Source organism: Pleurodeles waltl, chromosome 9 (genome assembly GCF_031143425.1).
Source record: "Pleurodeles waltl isolate 20211129_DDA chromosome 9, aPleWal1.hap1.20221129, whole genome shotgun sequence".
Taxonomy (NCBI): domain Eukaryota; kingdom Metazoa; phylum Chordata; class Amphibia; order Caudata; family Salamandridae; genus Pleurodeles; species Pleurodeles waltl.
Window position 1 is genome coordinate 746080840 of NC_090448.1, and position 24089 is coordinate 746104928.

General features: G+C 48.0%; 1 protein-coding gene across 1 annotated transcript in view; it reads left to right on the top strand.

The window, feature by feature from the left end:
• Positions 1–24089, top strand: part of SNX32 (sorting nexin 32) — a 276021-nt gene that overhangs the window by 166677 nt on the left and 85255 nt on the right. The gene's annotated exons all lie outside the window — the stretch shown is intronic.

Consider the following 24089-nt stretch of genomic DNA (forward strand, 5'->3'; position numbering starts at 1 on the left):
TCTCAGGAGGTCAATAGTCTCCTCACTGAGGGCAGCAGGGCTGACTGGGGCAGGGCCTGAGGTGCCTGGGGCAAAGGAGATGCCCACCCTCCTGGGTGAGCGGGCACAGGACACACACTGAGGGGCTGCTGGGAGGGCGGTGCTGGTATGGGGGTGGCGGCTGTACCTGTTGATGCGGTGGGCACAGAGTGGCCAGCCACCGCAAGCGAGCTCCCATCAGAAGAGGAGTCACTGTCGCTGGTCTCTGCTCCTGTCCCTGCCATGGAGCTCCCCTCGCCCTCCGTCCCACTGGTGCCTTCAGACTCCGTTGCTTCACCCTCCAGGGCCAAGTGGGATGCAGCTCCCTCCTGCTCCGGTGCCAATGCTCCTCCGCCTGATGATGCAATTGCACACAAGAACAGGGAGACCATAAAAAGGGGGTGGAGAGACAGATATAAAACATGTTCAGTGCATGAAACACCACTACCGTTGGTGGAAACAACAGACAGTAAGCAGTCTTCTGCACTACGCCATGCCCTTATAGTTCCTAGATTAATCACATGCCCATGGGGTACGAGGCCTAAGCCCAATTGCTGCACACCTGGAAGTCACAGGAGCCTGACTAGGTGTAGATGGCTCTAACCACTAGTGGGGTTGGGGTGCCACATAGCCTGCCTCACAAAGGACCTTGCCTACCAAGATCGCCCTGGCCTAGGGGAACCACTGGCCACCTCCCCGCCCAGACGCCTCGTAATGCACGCAAAGTCAGCTGAATGAGAGTGTGCTCACCCCCTTATGGCTGCTGTGATGCCCTCAAGCGCTCATCCGACTCCGGATAGGCCACCGCCAGGATCCAAAACATCAGGGCGTTCATGGTGCGATGGGCACCCCTCCCACGTTGGGAGGCCATCCCCAGCTGGGCTTCCGCCGTCTTTTTGCTCCAGCGGCGCAGGTCCTCCCATCTTTTCCGGCAGTGGGTGCTCAGTCTGTGGTGGACCCCCAGGGTCCGGACGTCCTTGGCGATGGCACGCCAAATACCCTTCTTCTGGTGGGCGCTGACCTAGAGGAATGGTACAGGGGGAAAGGAAATTACTTACCCGTCCGAACCATCATACTCATTGCCCCCCATTCCCACCGTTGCCCTGACGCACATAAACTCACCATCCGCACATGCAGGCCTCAGCCGTATCTTCCATTCACACCACTCAAAACAGTCATTGCCCCTGCAGCATGCTCACAGTGTGCTCACCTGTTTGTCTGGAGGACCGTACAGTTTCTCCAACTCCTCCGAAGTGAAGGCAGGGGCCCTTTCTCCAGACACATGAGCCATCGTCACTTCCAGACACAGGTCACAGCAGCACTTGCAGTGTAGGTCCTCTCCTGTTGAAGGCCAGCTATCAAGTGAGTGAACAGACAGAAAATGTCGGTCACGTCCCCGGCGGTGCGTACCGTCACCGCTGGCATTCATCGTCATTGGCTCCTCTGACCCATAAGGCCCAATGTTAACAAATGCAGAATTGCGGCGCGCTCTTTGACTGCCAACCACGACGGTGTAAAACGCCAGCGCAGTTACCTCATATCCCCTTGTCTCACCTTACAGGTCAGGCAGCCACAATTTCAGGGGGCCACATGGCATTAATAATAACTGCGTCACACCTATGTAGGCCTGGAATACACACGGTTACAGGCACATTGCGGATTAATAAATTTGTGCAAATGACATTTTGGGATACCTCAGTGTTGGCTGACTCTCTGCTCGCTGTTCTCCTCCATACGGCACATCTGCTGGGGTAGGTGATGAGATGGCGGCATCCTCCGGTGTACAGACCGCTGGTGGTCCTGTCGACAATGGAAGAGAGACACATAATAGACAGACTTGATCGTGCAACAATCCAGGAACTGTGTGCCCAGTGGAGCCAGACCTGATGTCAGCTATCCGCCATCCCACAGGGATACCCCCTCTAGTGCAGGTTCTGTCAGTAATCCATTTCCTGGCAAGTGGTTCCTTTCAAACAACAGTGGCCGTTCCATCAGGGATGTCCCAGCCAATGTTCTCTAACATGTTGTCCAGAGTGTTGTCTGCCCTGTTGAAACACATGCGCACCTACATCGTGTTCCCTCAGGTGGAGGATTTGCCCACAGTGAAAGGTGACTTCTATGCCCTGGGACATATCCCCAACATCATTGGTGCCATTGATGGGACACATGTGGCATCAGTACCCCCGCAGGAGTGAACAGGTGTACAGAAATAGAAAAAGCTACCATTCGATGAATGTGCAGATGGTGTGGCAGACCAGTACATCTCCTGTGTGACTGCCAAGTTTCCAGGCTCAGTGCATGACGCTTACATTTTGAGGAAAAGCAGCATCCCTTATGTGATGGGGCAACTCCGGACGCACCGTGTGTGGCTAATAGGTGAGGCCAAGGACCCAACACAGTGTGAATAGGTGTCTGGGCATGGGGTTGTCCCTACGGTTTAGTGTGTGTCTAACACTTGTCCATCGATATTTGCAGGTGACTCAGGTTACCCCAACCTGTCATGGCTACTGACCCTAGTGAGGAATCAGGACAAGGGCAGAGGAACGTTACAGTGAGGCACATGGGCGAACTAGGAGGGTGATCGAACGAACCTTCGGCCTCCTGAAGGCCAGATTCCGATGCCTCCATATGACAGATGGTTCCCTCTACTACTCACCAAAGAAGGTGTGCCAGATAATCGTTGCCTGCCGTATGCTGCACAACCTGGCTTTGCGGCGGCAGGTGCCTTTTCTGCAGGAGGATGGGCCAGCTGGTGGTCTTGTGGCAGCTGTGGAGCCTGTGGGCAGTGAAGAAGAGGAGGCAGAAGAAGAGGATATCGACAACCCAAACAACATCATCATGCAATTATTCCAGTGAGACACAGATAAGAAGATGTCACTGCCTCCCACATCTCATACAATTTCAGGAGCTAGCATAAGTCTGTCATTTTCACTCAGTGCATGGACCCTGACTTGTCACTTTGCCTTTCCATTTCACAGATGTGGGTCCCACTTTGTGCCCTCTGCTATATTTCCTCCAGGCCTACAGCTGTGTTACATCGGTATGTGCACAAGTAAATTGGCATTGCTATATTCCATGGTTATTGCAATTACACGTTTGTGAAAACACAGACTGACTTCAGATTGTTTTGTGATTGAAGTGTGTTTATTTCTGTGCAAATAAGTGGAGGGGGTTGTAAAATGGGCATGGGGGATGGTGGAGGGATGTCCATGGCAGAGTCCAGTCTATTTGTTTCACAGGTGCATTGTCCAAAGGGGCATAGGAAGTGGAGCAATGGCAGTTTAAGGATGGACAGGGTGACAAAGTTGGACAGAAGGGTAACATTCACGGGGGTCTCATTTCCTGGCGGGGGTCTTGGCAATGTTCTCTGTCTTGTTCCTGGATCTCAGGGACCGTTTGCGGGGTGGTTCTCCATCTGCAGGGGTGGGTTGCTGGTGTCGTGTTCCTGTGGCGGTACCTCCTGTCCACTAGCGCCAGCAGAGGTGGAGGGCTGTTCATCGTCCAGGCTAGTGTCAGGGGCCCCTTGTTGTGCCACTGTGTCCCTCCTGGTGTTGACAAGGTCTTGCAGCACCCCTGCAATGGTGACCAGGGTGTTGTTAATGTCCCTGATCCCAAGGTAGTGTTCCTCCTGCAGCCGCTGGGTCTCCTGAAACTTGGCCAGTACCGTTGCCATGGTCTCCTGGGAATGATGTTAAGCTCCCATGATGTTGGAGAGTGCCTCATGGAGAGTGGGTTCCCTGGGCCTGTCCTCCCACTGTCGCACAGCAGTCCTCCCAGCTTCCCTGTTATCCTGTGCCTCTGTCCCCTGAACCTTGTGCCCAATACCCCCAGGTCCCTGATCATCCTGTGTTAGTGGGGTTGCCTGGGTTCCCTGTAGTGGTGGACACACTGCTGATTGACGTGTCCTGGGGACAGAGGGATGGGCCTGCTGGGTGGATGCTGTGCTGGTGTTTCCTGAGGGGGGAGGCTCTGTGGTGGCTTGTGACTGTGTCAGGGGAACCGACTGTCCCGAGATCCCTGATGGGCCAGGCTGGTCATCTTGATCCAGTTGTGCAGAGCTGCTGTCATCACTGTCGGTCTCTTCTGTGGGGGGCTGGATATGTCTGGCACCTCCTGTCCGGTGACGTTGGGTAGGGGTCCTGTAGGGGTGTAAAAGCATGATTATTGCATCTGTGTGTGCCATTGTGTGCAATGGGTGAGTGACCCTGTACTCCAGTGCTTGCATTCTTGGCTTGGTCCTTGTGTGATAGTTGGTTTGGGGTCTGTGTGGGTATCTGTAGTGGACATGCTTTGGTGATGGGCGTCCATGCATTGGTGTTACATGCAGGGCTTGTTTTTGGGATGTGTGGGTTGTTTTGGTGGGGTATCTCTGGGTTGTTGGGGTGATGGGTGTGAGGGTAAGGGTGGGGTATGTGATGGCATGCAGGTAGGGTAGGGGATAAAGTAGTAAAGATTTGCCTTACCAGAGTCCAGTCCTCCTGCTACTCCTGCGAGGCCCTCAAGATGCAGTATTGGCAAGACTTGCTCCTCCCATGTTGTTAGTTGTGGGGGAGGAGGTGGGGGTTCACCACCAGTCCTCTGTACAGCAATCTGGTGTCGGGAGACCACAGAACGCACCTTCCCCGTAGGTCGTTCCACCTCTTCCTGATGTCATCCTGTGTTCTTGGATGCTGTTCCACTGCGTTTACCCTGTCGACAATTCTGTGCCATAGCTCCATCTTCCTTGCAATGGAAGTCTGCTGCACCTGTGATCCAAATAGCTGTGGCTCTACTCGGACGATTTCCTCCACCATGACCCTGAGCTCCTCCTCAGAGAACCTGGGGTTTCGTTGAGGTGCTATGATGTGGTGTGGGTGATGTGTGAGGTGGTGTCTGTTGTGATGTGTGAGGGGATGTGTTGGTGTGTGTTGTTTGAGGTGTGTGGATGTTGTGTAAGTGATGGTGGTGTGTGTCTGTGGATGCTGGTGTTGTTTTAGGTAGTGTCTCTCTGTGGCCTGCTTTCAAATTTCTGGTAGTAAGGGTTTGTGGGTGATGTGGGTGTGTGCTTTATATTGGATTGGGTGTGTGGGTGTGGTGTGTGTATGTGTATCAGGTATATGTATTTCCAATTGTCCAATGTGGTTGTGTTTTCTACATGTGTGTGTATTTTGAGCGCGGCGGTGCGTACCGCCAATGGATTACCGCGGTTGAAAGGCCTCTGCTTTGATTCGTGGGTCGTGATACTGTGGGCGTATTCCTGTTGGCGTGACGGTGGAGGTTTTGATATCGCCAGTTTATCACTGACCTTTGGTGTGGCGGACTTGTGTGGGTGTCTGTATTATGGTGGATTCCGAGCTGTGGGTCGTAATACCTGTAGCGGAATTCCGCGGCCGCAGCTGTATGTTGGCAGTCTTCTGCATGGCGGTAAGCGGCATTTACCGCCAAGGTTGTAATGAGGGCCTAAGTCTAGCTGGTGCCGAAGCTGTGAAGGGTCTGGATGTGGAGATTAGAAAGCTGGAAGGGGGGGAAAGAAAATGGACTGGTCTAAGGATGGAGGAGATAAATGTTACTCACTAACCGACGATTCAGAGGCCATTAGCAGTGGCAGTAATCAGAGTGAAGATGAAGAGAGTATATCATCAGGGTTAGTGATCTTATTGTCAGCAGAGGGCCCCACAGTAAAATTGCAACGGCAACACCGTAGGCATATAAAGTCGTGATCTGGTTCAATAGGTGGAACAGACTTCCCAGGGCGAAGTGCTGCGACTCTTAAATAGGACTACTCAGGAATCAGGCTCTCGAGCTTGGAGAAAGATTCTAAGGATATCCCGCTTCCCAATGCTGACACAGGAGAAAATAGTATGAACAAACATATCAATAACACAGCTGGTACAGATACAAATATGCTGCAACTGATATACGGTACAATAAGGGAACTGCAAACTGAAACAGGGACGGAGAGTCAGAGAGCCTGGATGGCCCCAAGCAACTGCAGGTCACGGTGAGAAAGGAAGCGAAGACTTGTGGGGAAATAGAAGAAAAGTTAAATACAATAGAGAATAGAACCTCAGTAGTGGAAGCAGAGGTTGAGGTTTTGAAAGAACAGGTGGAAACCCAAGGAGGACAACTAACTGATATCATGTGGAAATTGGAAGACTGTGAAAAACGGCAGAGAAGAAGTAATTTGCGATTTTTAGGTATAGAAGAAGGGGTGTAGGGTAATGATATCAGAACATTCATGATCAAGCTCTTGCATAATGCCTTTCCAGAGCTTACAAAATGGGATTGGGAGGCGGAAATCCAAAGGGTACATAGATTCCCACTGGTTAGGCGAGTGGGAGAGCTTAATTCTGATTTAAAATATCCAAGGGTCATATTGTTTTTTGTGGCAATTATCTGTTAAGACAAGCTATTTTTGAAAAGGCCCACCCAGATGCCCCACGCTGTACTGACAATGTTACGTTTTTTACTAGACCGGATTACTGCCATGTTACAGTAGAGCGCAGATGGAGGCTGAGACAATTGATTAATCCTTACCAGGACATGGGAGGGGAGGCCTTTTTTCTGGCCCCAGCACAGTTGAAGACATTGGGGGCAGGAGGAAGGTATAAGAAAGAAAAAGAAAGGGAGGACTGGAAGTTTGTGGTTACAGGTGAGAAATGGGAGGCGGAGACGGTGAAAGTTAAAGAAGGGAGGAATAAGAATCAAAGAATATGGAAGTACGATATTTTGCATATGAAGAGGGTAGCCAGAAATGGTGAAATGTGTATAATTATCAACAACTGAAGGTGCCTAAGGATAATAGACAAGAATCGATGGGTAAATGGCTAGAATGCGAATTGCATCCATAAATATATGTGGGTTAAATAGCCCCCAGAAAAGGCAGAAAATTGCGGAAGATCTGAAAACGCTGCTCGCAGACATATATTGTTTGCAGGAGACGCATGTAGAGCATTGTAAAAGATCTCTTCTAGATTCTTTAGGAATGAAGGTAGTAATCTGTACTGAACAGAATGTTAAGACTAAGGGAGTTGCAATATTAACTAGCAGCAGTAAGTTTAAGTTTACAAAATGGATTGCAGATAAAAATGGAAGATGGGTAGTGGTAGGGTGTCATCATAGTAAAGGATGTTTTACCTAATGTTCCTTAAGGGGCTGTGGTGGATGATCCCGCGGTGTTAGATTTTATATTGGTGGAATTAGCGGAGTGGCCCCCTCCTTATATAGTATGTGGGGATTTGAATTTTAATGGCTCATGGGATGGTTTAATAGATCTGATACAGACGCAAACCATGAGTATGCAAAGCTTTTCGTAGCCTGCAAAAAGAATTAGGGTTGGTAGATGCCTGGCTAAAACTTTGTGAACCTGACCCTGGATATACGTATTACTCAGCCCCTCATGTGAAAATGGCCCGATTAGACTATTTTCTCATCTCCTCTGAATTGTTAAAGGGGCAGGGATGGAAATATACTCACAGTTTATGGCAGATCATAATCTGTTAATATTGGAAGTGAATATGGAGGGCTTTAAAGATAACAGGAGAGGGTGGACCTTCGAAAGAGGGCTTCTTAACGATCCAGAATTTCATCACCATAGGAACATTTGGATGAAGGAATTTCTGAAAATTAATTGGGGGACTGCTTCAGCTGAGATTGTATGGGGCACCCTAAAGGCAGGGGTACGAGGAGAAACCTTGAGTTTGAGTCTTAGAAGGCAGAAGTATGCTCAAACCCCGATTAAAGGGGCATATTTAAAGCTCAAACAGGCAGAAAGTCATTTGATCTTGGCTATCGAGGGGGGAAGAGATACGAATAGTGCTTTAGAGAAGATTGCTATAGCTAAAGCAGCAATTAATGAGATCTCAGCAAAAAAAGTGGCAGAAAAGTACCTCTCAAAGTGCTCCAAATGCTATGAATATAGTGAGAAGGCGGGTGGCCTGTTGGCGGTGCGGGCACGCCATAAATCGGCCACTGGGCTTATCAGAGAAATTAAAGACCAAACAGGGGTGGATTATTTCAGATCTTAAAGGTATTAGGGAGGTTTTTCGTAGGTTCTACCTTGAACTTTATAAGCTTGCTCCTCCCATGGATGAGCAAGCAATGCACAGGTTTTTAAGTACCATAGAGATCAGCAAGCTCACGAAAAAGGAGCAGGAGGTATTGGGGGGATTGAATCAGCATGGATGAATTTAGCAGGAGGTATTGGGGGGATTGAATCAGCATGGATGAACTTGAAGAGGCAATTCAGGGACTTCCCATTGGGAAAACTGTAGGAATGGATGCAATCCCCTTAGAATTTTATAAATATTTTAAGGCCTTATTACTGCCTGTAATGTTAGAATTGTTTACTCTAGTTCAAAAGGCAGCAAAGCTCCCCCCTCTTGGTCCTCTGCTAATATAGCAGTATTTTTGAAAAAGAGGAAAACACCGCATAATCCTAATTCATATAGGCCAATTACATTAATAAATAGCGATGTTCAGATCTATTCTAAAGTTTTTGCATCACGTTTGTCTACTGTTATCAGGAAATTAGTTACACCAAACCAACATGGGTTTATTCCCGGGAGGGATACTGCTGATCATATCAGCAGGGTTACTACACTGTTTGATGCAACTGCCGTGGCGGATTAACCTTTGACAGTGGCATTACTTGATGCGACGAAGGTCTTCAACAGGGTTAAATGGGATTATTTGTGGCAAATACTGGAGATGTATGATCTGGGAGAAAAATTCCTGCTGGCAATAAAAGCTATTTAGGTGCACCCAACTGCATGGATACAGCTAATGGGAGGACAATCTGATAGCATACAAATAGGGTGAGGCACTAGACAGGGGTGTCCAGGCTCTCCATTGTTGTTTGCAGTATATATTGATCCTCTACTCAGGCAGCTAGAAAAGAACTCAGCCATTTTGCCAGTTCATAGGTATGGATGAAATACCAAGATACTGGCATATGCGGACAATATAGCTGTTGTAACAGCTAATCAAGATGAAGCTCTAAAAGAAATTGAGAAGGACGCAAGTAAGTTTGGAGAGTTTTCCGAATATTTATTAAACAGAGAAAAAACTCAGTTGTTGGTTAATAGGTATACAATTACTCAAGATTTCCGTAAGGTGAACCATGCAGCATATTTAGGTATAGACATTACCCCTGAGGTGGAGGAGATAGTTAGTTTGAATCTGAAACCGATTCTAGGGAAAGCAAAGTAAGATTTCAGCAGATGGAACAACCTGCATATGTCCATAATGGGGTGATGCAATATGATTAAAATTATATTTCTGCTCAAGATACTGTGGCCCTCATTATGACATTTGCGTTAAGTCCCGCTTACCGACATGCTGACTGCCACCAACATCCCGCCGCGGTTTACGGCTACCCATATTATGACACACACATAGCAATCCGTCACTTTACAGACACACACACAAGTCCGCCAGCCCAAAGGTCAGTGAAAAACTGGTGGTAGCAAAACCCACACCGTTATGCCAACAGAACTACGCACACAGCATTATGACCCACAAATCACCACAGCAGACGTTCAACCGCGGTAAACCATTGGCGGTACATACCGCCACGCTCAAAATACACACACACTAACAAAACACCACCACATTGGACAATTTGAATAACACACACCTGACACCCATACACACAACACACCCACACCACTATGAAACACACACCTGTATTACCCACAACCCTTTACGACTCAAGAAATTTGACAATTGAGGGAGAGACACACCAAGAGCATCCACAGAACCAGAGCCACATAACACCATCACCCATACACCATCCACGCACCTCACAGCACATACCCCAACACATCACCCCACACCTTCACACACACCACTCACTCGGTGAGGAGGAGCTAAGGGTCATGGTGGAGGAAATCATCCGGGTAGAGCCACAGCCATTCAGATCACATGTGCAGCCGACATCCATTGCCAGGAAGATGGAGCTATGGCGGAGGATCGTGGACAGGATTAACGCCGTGGGACAGCACCCAAGAACAAGGGATGACATCAGGAAGAGGTAGAATGACCTACGGGGGATGGTGTGTTCCGTGGTAGCAAGGCACCAGATAGCAGTACAGAGGACTGGCAGTGGACCCCACCTCCTCCCCCACAACTAACAACATGGGAGGAGCAAGTCTTGGCAATCATGCATCCTGAGGGCCTGTCAGGAGTAGCACGAGGATTGGACTCTGGTACGTCAACTCTCCATTACTATCACCCCCTACCTGCATGCCATCACATACCCCACCCTCAACCTCACCCTCAGTCCCATCACTCCACCACCTCCCACACACCCCACCATCATAACCCACCCCTCCCATGACCAAGCCCTGCATGCAACACCAATGCATGGACACCCATCACAGACCTGCATGGACACCCATCACCAAAGCATGCACACTTGAGACAATCACCTAGCCCACCAAATCACCGCTCACACAAGCCTAAGCTGCCAGGGCATACAGGGCAACACACCCATGCACAAGATGTCACACACAGAAACAATAACACTGCATTTACATCCCCACAGGTCCCCCACACAACTTCATCGGAGAGAAGGTGCCAGCAACATCCAGTCCCCCCAGAAGAGACCCACTGTGATGACAGCAGCTCTGCACGCCTGGATCAGGATGACCAACCTGGCCCATCAGGGACCTCCGGACAGTTGGTTGCCCAGGCACAGTCCCATACCACCACAGAGCCTCCCCCCTCAGGAAATACCACCACAGCACCCACCCAGCGGGCCCATCCCTCTGTACCCAGGACACGTCAATCAGCAGTGTGTCCACCACTACAGTGACCCCAGGCAACGCCACAAACATAGGATGATCAGGGACCTGGGGTCAGTGGCAGTGGGCACACAGTTCAGGGGACAAAGGCACAGGACAACAGGAAAACTAGGAGGACAGACCCAGGGAACCGACCCTCCACGAGGCACTCACCAACATCCTGGGAGCATACCACCATTCCCAGGAGACAATGGGCCAGATACTGGACATGCTGCAGTAGGCCCAGCTGCTGCAGGAGGGACAGTACCTGGGGATCAGGGAGGACCTGAGGGACATCCACACCACCCTGGTCACCATTGCAGGGGTCCTGGCAGACAAGGCCAACACCATGAGGGAGGCAGTGGCACATCACCGGGCCCCTGACACTAGCCACATTGATAAACAGCCTTCCACCTCCGCTGAGGCTAGTGGACAGGAGGCCCCGCCACAGGAACAACAGGCCATCAGCACCACTCCCCCTGCAGAAGGAGAACCACCATGCAAATGGTCCCTGCGATCCAGGCAGAAGCCAGAGACTATTGCCAAGACTCCCGCCAGGAAATAAGACTCTCCTGAATGTCACCCTTGTGTCCCACTATGTCACCCTGTCCACCTTGAACTGCCATTGCTCCACCTCCTATGCCTCCTTGGACAGTGCACCTGTGATACAAATAGACTGGAGCTTTACCCTGGACTCTCCTCCACCACCACCCCAGTCTATGACAATACCCTATCTACTTATTAGCACATAAATAAACACCCTTGTAAAAAATAGAAGTATTGAGTCTGTCAATTGATTAAACCATGTATTCATTTAACAAGCTGTAAACATTATAATTCAACTGTACAGTAATGTATACATAGGTATGATCTGTAGTTTGCTGCAGTCAACACACCAGGAGCCAGAGTGGGGCACATATATCTGTAAATAGACATACCAAAGGGTACAGTAAGCGACCATAGTAGTGGGAATATCAGCCTTCCAGTGACAATATCCAATACAAAACTGTCAATGGAAGGTGAAGTTACAGTGTCTTACGTGTGTCACTGAAAGTACTGTTGTATGATTGCTGTTCTATTGTCCACATCCTCATCCTCTGCCTCCTCTTCATTACTGTCCGCAGGCTCCACCGTTGCCGCTCGCCCATCTCCAGCCTCATCCTCCTGCAGAAAAGGCACCTGGCGATGTAAGGCGAGGTTGTCTAACATACAACATGCCACGATGATCTGGCAGACCTTCTTGGGTGAGTAGCACAGGGAATCACCTGTTAGATGGAGACACCGAAACCTGGCCTTCAGGAGGCCGAATGTCCTCTCTATAAATCTTCTTGTTCGCCCATGTGCCTCATTGTAATGATCCTCTGCCCTTGTCCTGGGATTCCGCACAGGGGTCAGTAGCCATGAGAGGTTGGGGTAATCAGAGTCACCTGCAAATATCGAGGGACAACTGTTAGACACACACTAACCCTTATGACCCACACCATACCAATACACCAACATCCACTGGGTGGGAACCAGGGCTCACCTGTTAACCACACCCGTTGCCTCTGGAGTTGAGCCATCACATATGTGATGCTGCTATTCCTCAGGATAAAGGCATCATGCACAGACCCAGGATACTTTGCATTGACATGGGAGATGTACTGGTCCACCAGGCTCACTATCTGAACATTCATCGAATGAAAGCTCTTTCGATTTCTGAACACCTGTTTATTTCTCTGGAGGGGGGGCGCAAAGGCAATATGTGTACCATCAAGTACCCCAATAATGCTGGGGATATGTCCCATTGCATAGAAGTCAGCTTTCACTGTGGCCAAATCCTCTACCTGGGGGAAAACAATGTAGCTGCGCATGTGTTTCATCGGGGCCGACAACACTCTTGTTAGCACTATTGAGAACATTGGCTGTGACATTCCTGCTGCCAAGCCCACTGTCACTTGGAAAGAACCAGTTGCCAAGAAATGGAGGACAGATAACACTTGCAGAAGAGGGGGGATCCCAGCGGGGTAACGGATAGCAGAGATCAGGTCTGGCTCCAATTGGGCACACAGCTCTTGGATTGTGGCACTGTCAAGTCTGTAGGTGAGGATAATGTGCCTGTCCCCCATTGTTGCCAAGTCCACCAAGGGCCTTTACACAAAGGATGTCTCCATCTTCTATGCATCTGCAGTGGTTGCAATCTAGGGGGTAAAACGATGAGCATCTTGTCAGTATTCCACATTTCCAAAATGTACACTGCATTGCTTGTTGTGACTGAAACAGTATGTTGTTGGATAGGCCCAAGTGGTGCTTATGTGTGCTGTGACGCAGTTAGGTGCCATGGCCTGCCCCCCCTGAAATGGCGTCCGCCTGTCCTGTGTGGATGGACAGGTGTAAATGAGGTAATGCCGCTGACGTTGTGCGCCGCTGAGGGAGGCGGTTGAGTACCGCAGTGCAACTCCTCATTGGTTGTCTATGGGCCCTATGGATTACAGTGGCCAATAGTGATGTACGCCGACGGTCACGGTACGCACCGCCACGGACGTGACCGCCATTTTCTATCTGTTCACTCACTTGCTACCTGACTTTCAACAGGAGAGGACCTACACTGCAAGTGCTGCTGTGACCTGTGTCTGGAACCGACCATGGCTCGTGTCACTGGGGAAAGGGCCCCTGCCTTCACCGCTGAGGAGTTAGAGAGATTGCTGGATGGGGTCCTACCCCAGTACCGAATTCTGTATGGGCCTCCAGACCAACAGGTGACTACACTGTGAGCACTATGCATGGGGCATAAATGCATGGAGTGCTGTGTGTGAGGGCCTCGTGTAAGGAGGAGTGGAAGGGTCCTGGGCAGCGTGCTGCATGTATGGTGGGCAATGTCTGTGCGTAAGGGGATGTGAGGGATATGGTGGGCCATGAGTGTAACAGGCCGGACGGTATGACTGATAGCTTTTTTCTATGTTTATTTCTCTGCAGGTCAGCGCCCATCAGAAAAAGGGTATATGGCGTGCCATCCCCAAGGATGTGTGGACCCTGGGAGTCTATCGCAGACGGAGCACCCACTGTCACAAATGGTGGGAGGACCTGAGATGCTGGGCATAGAAGACAGCGGAAGCCCAGCTGTGGATGGCCTCCCAACAAGGAAGGGGTGCCTGTCGAACTCTGACTCCCCTAATGTTCCGCATACTGGCGGCAACCTATCCGGAGATGGATGGACGCTTAAGGGTATCACAGCAGCCACAAGGGGGTGAGTACAGTTTCACATTATACTACTTGTGCGTGGTGGAGTGGTCTTCGGGTAGAGGATGAGGGCCTGTGGGTGCCCCTATGCCAGGGCGGACTTTGCAGGGTAAGTTCCATGTTGGGCAGGGGCTGATGAACACCACCTCCAACCATGTTAGTAGGCATCCACTACTGGGCAGGGCTCTGTGGGTCTCAGGTCTGATGCAATTGGCGTTAGGTATTCCTGTCCATGGCCTGGTGACTAGCATTGTGACTGGTAGTGCATTGCCTAGTGCGTAGGGATGTTCCCTGTGTGAGTGTGCGTGTGTGTTGTGTACGCCAACAGTGGTGTTGTTGCTGCCACTGACCAAGTGTATCCTCTGTCTCTCCCCCACCTTTTTGTTCTGTCACCCTGTCCTTATGTGCATTAGCATCATCTGGCCGAGCAGCAGAGGCACCAGCGGCGGAGGGAGCTGCATCCCATGAGGCCGAATCCACAGACGGTGAGGGCACCAGTGGGATGGAGGGCGAGGGGAGCACCACGGTGGAGACAGTTCAGACAGTGATACCTCCTCCAATGAAAGCTCCCTGGTGGTGGCGGACACCTCTGTGCCCACCCTAACTACAGGTTACAGCCGCCATCCCTGTACCAGCACCGCCCTTCTAGCAGCCTCTCAGCAAGTTTCCCGTGCCCGCTCACCCAGGAGGGTGGGCATCTCCTTTGCCCCAGACACCTAAGGCCCTGCCCCAGTTAGCCCTGCTGCCCTGAGTGAGGAGGCTATTGACCTCCTGCGATCCATCTCTGTTGGGCTGTCAACTATAGTGAATGCCATCCAAGGGCTGGCAGGCCATTTGCAACAAACAAATGCATTCCTGGAGGGCATTCACTCGCATGGCGACCCAACAGAGATCAATCCAGGCTCTGGCCTCCTCCCTGATGGCAGCCATTGTCGCTGTCTCTAGCCTCCCCCTCCAACTTCCTCTGCCCAGTCCCATTCCCCTCAACCCCAACCTATCCAAGCACACATTCAGACCAGTATGCACCCAAGACAACACACAGGAGTGGCTCAGGCAAACACAAGCACCACACATCATCCCACAGGCACTCACACAAACACCATCCAGATGCAGACACCAACATCCACTGCCTCCACTGTGTCCCACTCCTCCTGCTCATCCACCTCCCTCCCAGTAGCGTCTCCACTCACACCTGCATGCACTACATCCTCATCCACTACCTCCATCACCAGTACGCCTATCACTACACACCCCTCACTGGCAGTCACCACCCCCACATCCATGCACACGTCCCCTGTGTCCTGTCCCACTGTGTCTGTGCCCCCTTCTTCCAAAGTACACATACGCAAGCACTCAGACACCCAACAGCCATCCACCTCACAACAGCATCCAGCCCATGCACCTGCACCCCAACACAGCAGGCAGACACCTCCAACAACCACTCCCTCTTCCTCCACTCCCAAACCTTCACCCTCTTCCCACCCCAGTGTCCCTAAGAAGCTTTTCCTCTCCACCTTTGACCTCTTCCCTACCCCTCCCCCCGTCCTTCACATGGGCCAGGGTGGTCAGAACCCAGGCTAGCACCTCATCCACCCAATCCACGGCCACAGTAGTGTCGGCAGCTACTGCAGGTGTGAGAGGCTCCAGGGAACCACCCATCAGCACTGGCAGTGTGCCTGCACCAGCTGCCAAGGGGAAGGGCAAGGAGGCACCACCAGCTGCTAAGGGGAAGGGCAAGGAGGCACCACCAGCTGCCAAGGGGAGGGGCAAGGAGGCACCACCAGCTGCCAAGGGGAAGGGCAAAGGCCGGGTGCTGGGACTGATTCTGAGCCCCCACCACCAACCATTGTAGTTCAGCCATCCGAGGCTACAGGGGAAGGGCCGGAGCCTCCCCCCACCACTGGCATCCCCAAAACCAGCATCACCACCAGCATCGCCTCCAACCCCACCACAAGCATCACTGCCTGCAGCAGAGCCAGCAGCAGCAGCCCCAGCGGGCAGCCGTCCAACGCTGCTGGGGATGGGCTGGAGCTTCTCCCCACCACTGCTAGCACCACCACCAGTACCGCCACCTGCACCACCACCAGCACCACTGCCAGCAGCCCCAGTGGGCAGCCGTCCGAGGCTTCAGGGGATGGGCTGGAGCCTCCCCCCACCTCTGCCAGCACCGCCACTAGCAACACTGCCAGCAGCAGCAGCCCCAGTGGTCAGCCATCCGAGGCTGCAGGGGATGGGCTGGAGCCTCTCTCCTCCACTGCCAGCCCGACACCAGAACCGCCGCTGCCACCACTGAGCAGCCATCGCCGCCGGCGGGCAGTGTGTAGTCCTGCCTCCATGGACTGTAATGCATCCTGACCCCTGCAAATCCTGTGGGTTTGACACCCAGGCGAGAGACTGTGACCTTGCACTCCCCAAGATCTGCATCACAGGGCCCAAAGCCCCCTCCAGAACCAGTGGAAGAAGGCATCCACTCACCCAATCCTTGCCAGGATGAAGCATACTGGGCACAAAGCTCCCTCCAGGACCAGTGGAAGAAGGCATCCTCTCACCCCATCCTTGCCAGGATGAAGCACACTGGGCATAAAGCCCACTCCAGAACCAGTGGAAGAAGGCATCCACTCATCCCCTCCATGCCAGGATGAAGCACACTTGGCACAAAGCCCCCTCCAGAACCAGTGGGCAACCCACCCACTTGAGAGACTGTGGCTTTGCACTCCCCAGGACCATGCAGTGGGCAAACCACCCACTTGAGAGTCTGTGGCTTTGCACTCCCCAGGACCAAACAGTGGGCAAACCACCCTCTTGAGAGACTGTGGCTTTGCACTCCCCAGGACAGAGTAATGGCAATGTTGGCCCCTCCAGGACCAGTGGTATTGTACCTTCTTCCGGCTGAGGTGCCCCCCGTTCCCCGTCCCCCTGAGGTGCCTGTGTATTTTTGACCTGATGCCCCTGCAGCGTTCTCTCCGTGTTGATGCAGGAGTCAAGTGGGGCCTTGGCCTATGTAATATGGCCCCGTGGCCCACGGACATTGTGGACAGGGCAGTGTCCCTCCATTTGTATATATGTATATACTGTTTTGATTTTGAAGGACGTATTTCTAGTATTTTATCTTATTACACTCACTTCAATCAATTCCTTTTGTCCTTGCATTATTCCTGAGGGGTACAGGGTGGATATGTAATGTTATTGCATCTGTTTGTGTGTATGGTGTTGGGGGTGGGGGTGTTGTGTGTTGCGTGTGTTTGTCACTCTATTTTTCCTCCCCCCTCCCTTGTGTACTAGGCGGCAGTACTCACCGTGGTCGTATTTGCAGGTGTTGGTACTCATGGGGAAGAAGGAGGTAGACCAGTACGGGGAACACCTGCAAATCGGGCTCCATGGCAGCGTGGTTCTTCCCTGAGTGTCCAGAGGTAAGTCGTTTCCCTTCTGTGTTCTGATTCCGCCGTGCTTTTGATGTTGTTGGTACCACCCTGGAAAAGGTGGTGGATAGGTGTGTCATATTAGTGTGGGTGGTTCATTATCTTCCGCCTGGCTGTTGGTGGTTACCGCTGTGGTGCTTGATGCTACCGCCGTGGTGGTCAGTGCGTTAAAGTGGCTGTCTGTGTGAGCGGTTTCGGCCGTGGTCATAATTCAATTGTTTTTTACCGCTGGCCCGTTGGCAGTGTTACTGGCGCTTTATCACCGACCGCTAGGGTTGTAATGAGGGCCTGTATCTTTTTCGGACAATCCGTTTGGTTTTTGAGAAATCATGGTTTATAGTAATAGATCAGTTAGTAACCAGATTCATTTGGGCATAAGGAAAGAGCAAAAGAGCTAGTAAATTAATGTCCTTACCTAGAGAGAAGGGAGGATTGTCCATTCCGAATCTAAAATTGTATCACCTGGCAGCGGCTTTCCAATATATGCATCCGTTAATAGTAGGCAATTAAGGTATGATAGGGGTAGACTATCGACCAAGTATAGATGAGTTATTAATTGGACCGATAGCTAATGGGGGACTGCTGGTGTTGGTGGAACCCAGCTATTACAAGAAAGTGTAGTTCAAGGTACTAGAAGCTGCTTTTAAATGTTGGAGCCATTGGCCAATAGACAAAAATCCTGCCCTCTCAGAGATTTTTAAGGATTATTGCTTTGCTAAGTGGTTCATGCAAGGAGTTTGAAGGTTAGGAGTTTTTTATGAGGGTGCTAGGATTAGTACATTTGAGGATCTCCGAGAAAGGTATGGATTGGAGCAAAGGGAATTTTTTAAATATCTACAAATAAGAGACTTCTTAAGTAAGAAAGTGGGATACAGGGATTCACAAAAAAAACACTCTTGGAGAAGGAAATAGGAGGGGCCCTATTGTCAATAAGCTCTCTATATTCAATGTTTATGTCGGAGCAACCCAACGATCTTGAAAAATATAGCAAGAAGTAGGAAGGTAGTCTCTATAAGGGAGGTATTACATTTTACGAATCCCTTGAATTTGGATGTACCATGCTGATTTCTTCAGCATTGCTGGCACAGTTATTATACTTAATTTCAAATAGCAAAATGGGGAAGGTTGGAGAGGACCCACTGCCCGAGGTGTCAGGTATTTGGGGCAGATACTATACATATGTTTGCTACCTATGTCAAATTTGAGCCACAGAAAGGGGAGATTGAACAGGTGTTAACGGGGGTGGTAGGATATGATGTGGCGCTTACACTGGATATTATGGTTTTAGCTGTATCAGAGAGAGGGGAAAAGCCACAAAAATATTTTATTTTTAAATCAATGGCTGTGTATAGACTAAGTGTTGCATCTGTATGGTTAGATGCACAGGCCCGCTCATGTGAGCAGTGGCTGGGACGACTTTTATCTATTTATCATTTGGAGACTGCACTGGGCTTGGGTAGTGTAATCTTCAATATTTATTTAACATTGGCACAAGCCAATATAGATTTATCAGTTTTAGAGCTCTTAGATGATTTTATCGAATCCCAGCAGAAGCATGCAAAGGTTACCATTTTTGGTGACTTATATTTCACCTTTGGGCCCTCTACATGTCTTAACACTCAGATTGAGAAGGAGGATGAACAGTGGAATATCCTTACTTTAACTGGTACTCTACTTAGGTACATTCTCAATATCATCCTCAAGCTTGCCTCATTTGCAGTAGGCAGGGGCTTAAGAGACTGTAATATGCAAATGCGATCTGATTCTGAGATGGCACTTACTTTTAAAAGAGGGCCTTCTAGGAGTATCATCGATTATGTTCTTGTTGATTTAAATCTGTTGTCCCTACTTGAAGATCTAAAAATCAACAATCGTATTGTTAGCAACCATAATTCTTATTCATTCATTCATTCTAATTCAGATTTTTTTGATTACTTCTTTTAAAGGCGATGCCTTTGACAAGCCTGTTGTTTTGAACTATACTGCGCTTCCCCTCCACCTGCTATCTAGCAACTATAGACAAGTTTCCTGTCCCCAGGTTCTGTCCAATTTAAAATTGATGTCTAATATCTATTATTGGTTTGTGGAAAACTCAACTCATTTTGTTAAGGGCTCTGAAGATGATATTCCTATTATTCAGATTCATGCCAAGCTGTTCCCCAAATTACAGGAGCTGTTTATAAAAAGGTTACACATAAGCAGATACCCCATGCTTAAAAAAAGTGGTTTTACCATAAATGTTCTCAAAGAAAATTGCAGCAGACTATTAGATGACCTTCCGATTCTGAAATCAAAAGGGCCAGATCCCAGTACAAACAGACACTTGAGAAGATGAGGAGAGCTTGGGAAGACAATAATTGGCAAGATCTAGTTTACACTGCCAGGACTAATGACAACAAAGTTTTCTGGCACATATTGTTGCATACAGGCCTTGAAATGACCAATTCTGTTTCTCATTACTTCCAACCTGATAAATGGGTGTCTCATTTCACTTAACTGTATGCTAAGGCTGACACTAATAATTTACCCTCAGGCTCATCTTCTGGTACTATAGGAGCCATTGACTATCTTAAGATGACAAAATCTCCAGGTCCTGATAGGATCCTAAAAGATTTATTTAAATCTGAGCCCATTGTTTGTTCCAGTTGTATAAATCTTTTATCCAACACCATTGTAGCTGGCCCTGAAATCCTAGGCACATGGAAGAGGGCGGAAATCATCCCAATTTATAAGAAAGGCAATGGTGTTGATCCTTCTATCACCACATCAGCCTCATCAACCATTTATGGAAGATCTTTGTCAGGCAGATGACTAGTAAACTGCTAGAGTGGATGAATGAATATCATATACTGTCCACATTACAAGCTGGCTTTCGTGTTAAAATCAGCACTGTTGACCAGGTATTCCAATTTGCATCTTGTACTGGAACTATGTCCTGCTTAATAAAGAAAATCTTTATGTGGCGTTTGTAGAGTTACGCACAGAATTTGATCTTGTCCCGTGGGACAAACTCTAGACGGTCCATGATGATATGAGCCTCCCCCTGAATTGGTTACCCTTATAGCACGCCTACATGAAGATAATAACCCTCGAGGGCACTGGGGTGCCAAAAGCGAACTGACTGATCGCATTCCGATAAATAGAGGGGTTCGCCAGGGGTCTGTTTTAGCGCCCACACTATTCTCTCAATATTAATAATCTGGTCACATAGACACTGGATTGTCTGAACAATTCCCCCGGTTTAGATAGTTCAAAGTTACTAATTCTACTTTTCGTCGATGACTTGCTACTCATCTCCAAAATTTCGATGGGCTTACAAAATCTAATTGGTCAATTTGTTAAGTTTTGTGACCTGAGGTGGCTTGAATTGAACTCATCAAAAAGTTCATGGTATTTAGGAATAGACCCCCGAGGAAGTGTACAATGAAGGTTAGCTGTAATATGCTGGAGTTTATAACGATGATTATTTAGAGATAAAAGTGTCTGAGAAATTTGCTAGGGAACCCCAACTTTACAAGAGATCCTTAACTCATCCGACACAGGCCCAAAGCAATTGCACACATGCACTTTAGAACCAGCTTGTGTTCGATTTCCCCTGCCCTAGAAACATACAAGGTGACCACACTGAATGCTGTACTGTATGGAGCTGAGTAGTGGAGTTTCAGTGATTCACAAAAATTGTTTTTTGCAGATATCAGTTTTATAAAATTCCTTATCTCGGTTCCAGTAAGTACATCTATTGTGTACACCTATTGTATCTTTGTTCTTTGACACTGGGCTAAAAAGAATATCTGATCTAGTAAATCTGAAGCCCTTGGTTTGTCGGTTAAGGAAGTGTGGCCTACCCGTGAGCTAATCGTTTATAGGAAATGTCGTAAGGAATTAATGAGTCTAGCAAACCAACTCAAAGTTTCTTGGTTAAAGCACGTTTCCATGTAGCTTGTTAATCTGGGTCTTAATGGGATGTGGGACAACCCCGAAAACAATAAAAAAGCAGATGTAAAAGTTTAAAGTCACATTATTGGACCTTTGTTGACCTTTGTTTTAAACCTGTACAATAGGTGTTTAACTAACCAATAATTTGATTTTAAGGCTGTTCCACAGTTTGAAACATTTCTAGATAATATCAGGCCCCCTCTTGCCGAAGGTTTATATGTAAGATTCTTATTGGGGAGCTTTCCACTTAATGCACTTAGTGTAAAATGGTGGAACGGTGCGACACATAACACTTGTTCGACTTGCGGTAAAGGTTCTGAAACTGAGGAACATATATTATTATGTTGGCCAGTGTGCCATCATAGACAACGCAAGTGAATTTGACTGGTGTATTTGAATCTAGGGACAAGGATATATTATGTTTCCCTTAGAAAACTGAAATATGTGATCTTTGATTATATAGTATGCTTTGAGTTCATTCCTGTTAGATGTGTGGTATAATAAGGGTAAGTGCTTGGCCTAGTTTGCAGTATCTTTTTCGGCTAACGATAGGGACTTCATACGACAACCGCGGTTTAGAGTTTTGTTTTCCTTTTTTTCCCACAGCACCATGTCTGATTAGAATTGTAAACAAACTGTTTGCAGATTTTTTGTTACTTTGTTTTGCACTGTTGGTGTCTGTTTAATCAAGCAATGTGCCTTATGTTTAAAAATGTATTCTAGCACCCACCCTTAGTTAACTGAAAGCACATTTCTTATAGATGCCATGCTAGAGTGTGCATATTCGTTATCAATTTATTTATGCTTTTGGGAGAGCATGCTCAGTTGATTGCTAAATTTAATTGCATAGTATCTATAATAATTTAGTATTTTATATTCTGTGTGCTGCACAATACATTTGGCAGCGGTATTATAAATTACAGTTTTTCCTAACAGGCTGGAAATGTGTATGATTTGTATATACATATATTTATATTTTACCCTTTTTTATCTTGTCTTTTAATATATCATATATTGCAATTGCTTTAATTGTACTTTGATGGTTTTACAACTGAATAAAGTATTAGACTTGATACTTTGGAACGGCAAGTCGAATAGCCTATGTGATTGGTCACCACCTGGCTTTTGGCAGTTTCAACACAAATACACTCTTAGGATGCCGAGTTTCAAACACAGGTAAGATGCCCAGTATGTTTTGGGAATAGGAAAGTGTGTTGAACCACAGATGAACTAAGTTTGGAAATGAAAAGAAGATTTAGAAGAAAAGACCAATATCCTGTGTCAGAGGTTTTCTGGTCTCTATGCATGCTTTTCCTTACTGTTTGGATTGTGTTTTCCGGTTCCGGCTAGCTTTTTTGGTGTTAATATTTTGTTTATTTTCTGAAGCAATGTGGCCTTGACATGTGAGTTTGTCAAGTAAAGAAAGTAGACCCAGAGTGAAAAGTTTACCCATGCTGGAGATCCTCAACTTCAGTTGTCTAGGCCATATCTAAGTATGGTAAAGGTGATTCTAAATTGCAAAAATCCTGGACAAGGAAAATTTCATTTTAGTCTACGTTTTCTGGATTCTCATACCTTTATTTCTCTAGATTGATATCCTAATGCATTTTTTTCATTCTATGGATGATGTTTAAATCAATCTTTTTTATGGTTGTATTGTGTCTAGTAGTGTTTATGTTAGTGGGGAGCTGTAGCAATATGTCTAGTTGAGAGTGATATTATATTATAGGGGGCGTCAATTGTTCTTACTAGTACTGGCCTGGGTGTAATTGGATTGTTGAGTAAAAAGCACCAGCTTAATTTTTGACATTGGAAGGCTGTAGAAGTGTGCTACATTAACACTTTCCTGACATTTATTCAGATGGAGTAGATTTCTTTGCCTTAACACAGGGATCTTATGATAATTTGATTTAGAAAGCTGAAGGTGTCTGATAGTCTGACTGGGATCATGCTTGCCAAGCAATCAGTTGTAGGTGTTATCATTTTACTGATCACTATCTTACCTAATCAAGTAATGTATTTAGGCAGCCATTCACATAGTAGTCAGTCAACTTTATTTAGGGTCCATTTCCCATTGTGCTTCACTGATCTGATTAATTTGTAGATGAACCAGATACCTAAATATTTTAGGTTCCTTGCCAATTTAATCCTATATTACTGTAGTATTGTATTAGTTGTGTTTCTTTAACATTTATTTCTGTCCATGACATAGTGCCGTTCTAGAAGGTTGTAGGTTGCCATGGTGCAAGCGTCTTTGAGAAGAGCGTTTCACCGGACAAGTCTGATCTTCCGTTCAGCTCCGTGTTGTGGGTTTATTTATCTCAGTAAATCTAATTCATCGAACTTACTCTCCGTCTCCTTGATAAATGGATACTCCTTCCTGCAATTAAGGAATATGAATTGAGAGAGATGTGCAAATTTAATGGATGGATCTATGTCTTACGTCTATTTAGAAAAGTATTCCAAGAGTTTGACATAATTAGATATTGTCTCCAGAATTGCTGGAAGGGCAGTATCTGCTACAAAGCTCAGCACATCATCAGCAGAAGCAGATACATTCTGTGTCACATTGCCAAAATTAATCCCAGGTAGTTTTGGGTCATTCCTTAGTGGGGCAAGTAGTAGTTCAACAGCAAGCAAGAACAGGAGATGGAGCAGAGGATATACCTGATGGGCATCTGTATGTTGAACTGCTCACCAAATCCAAACTTAGAAAGCACTGCTTTCAGGAAGG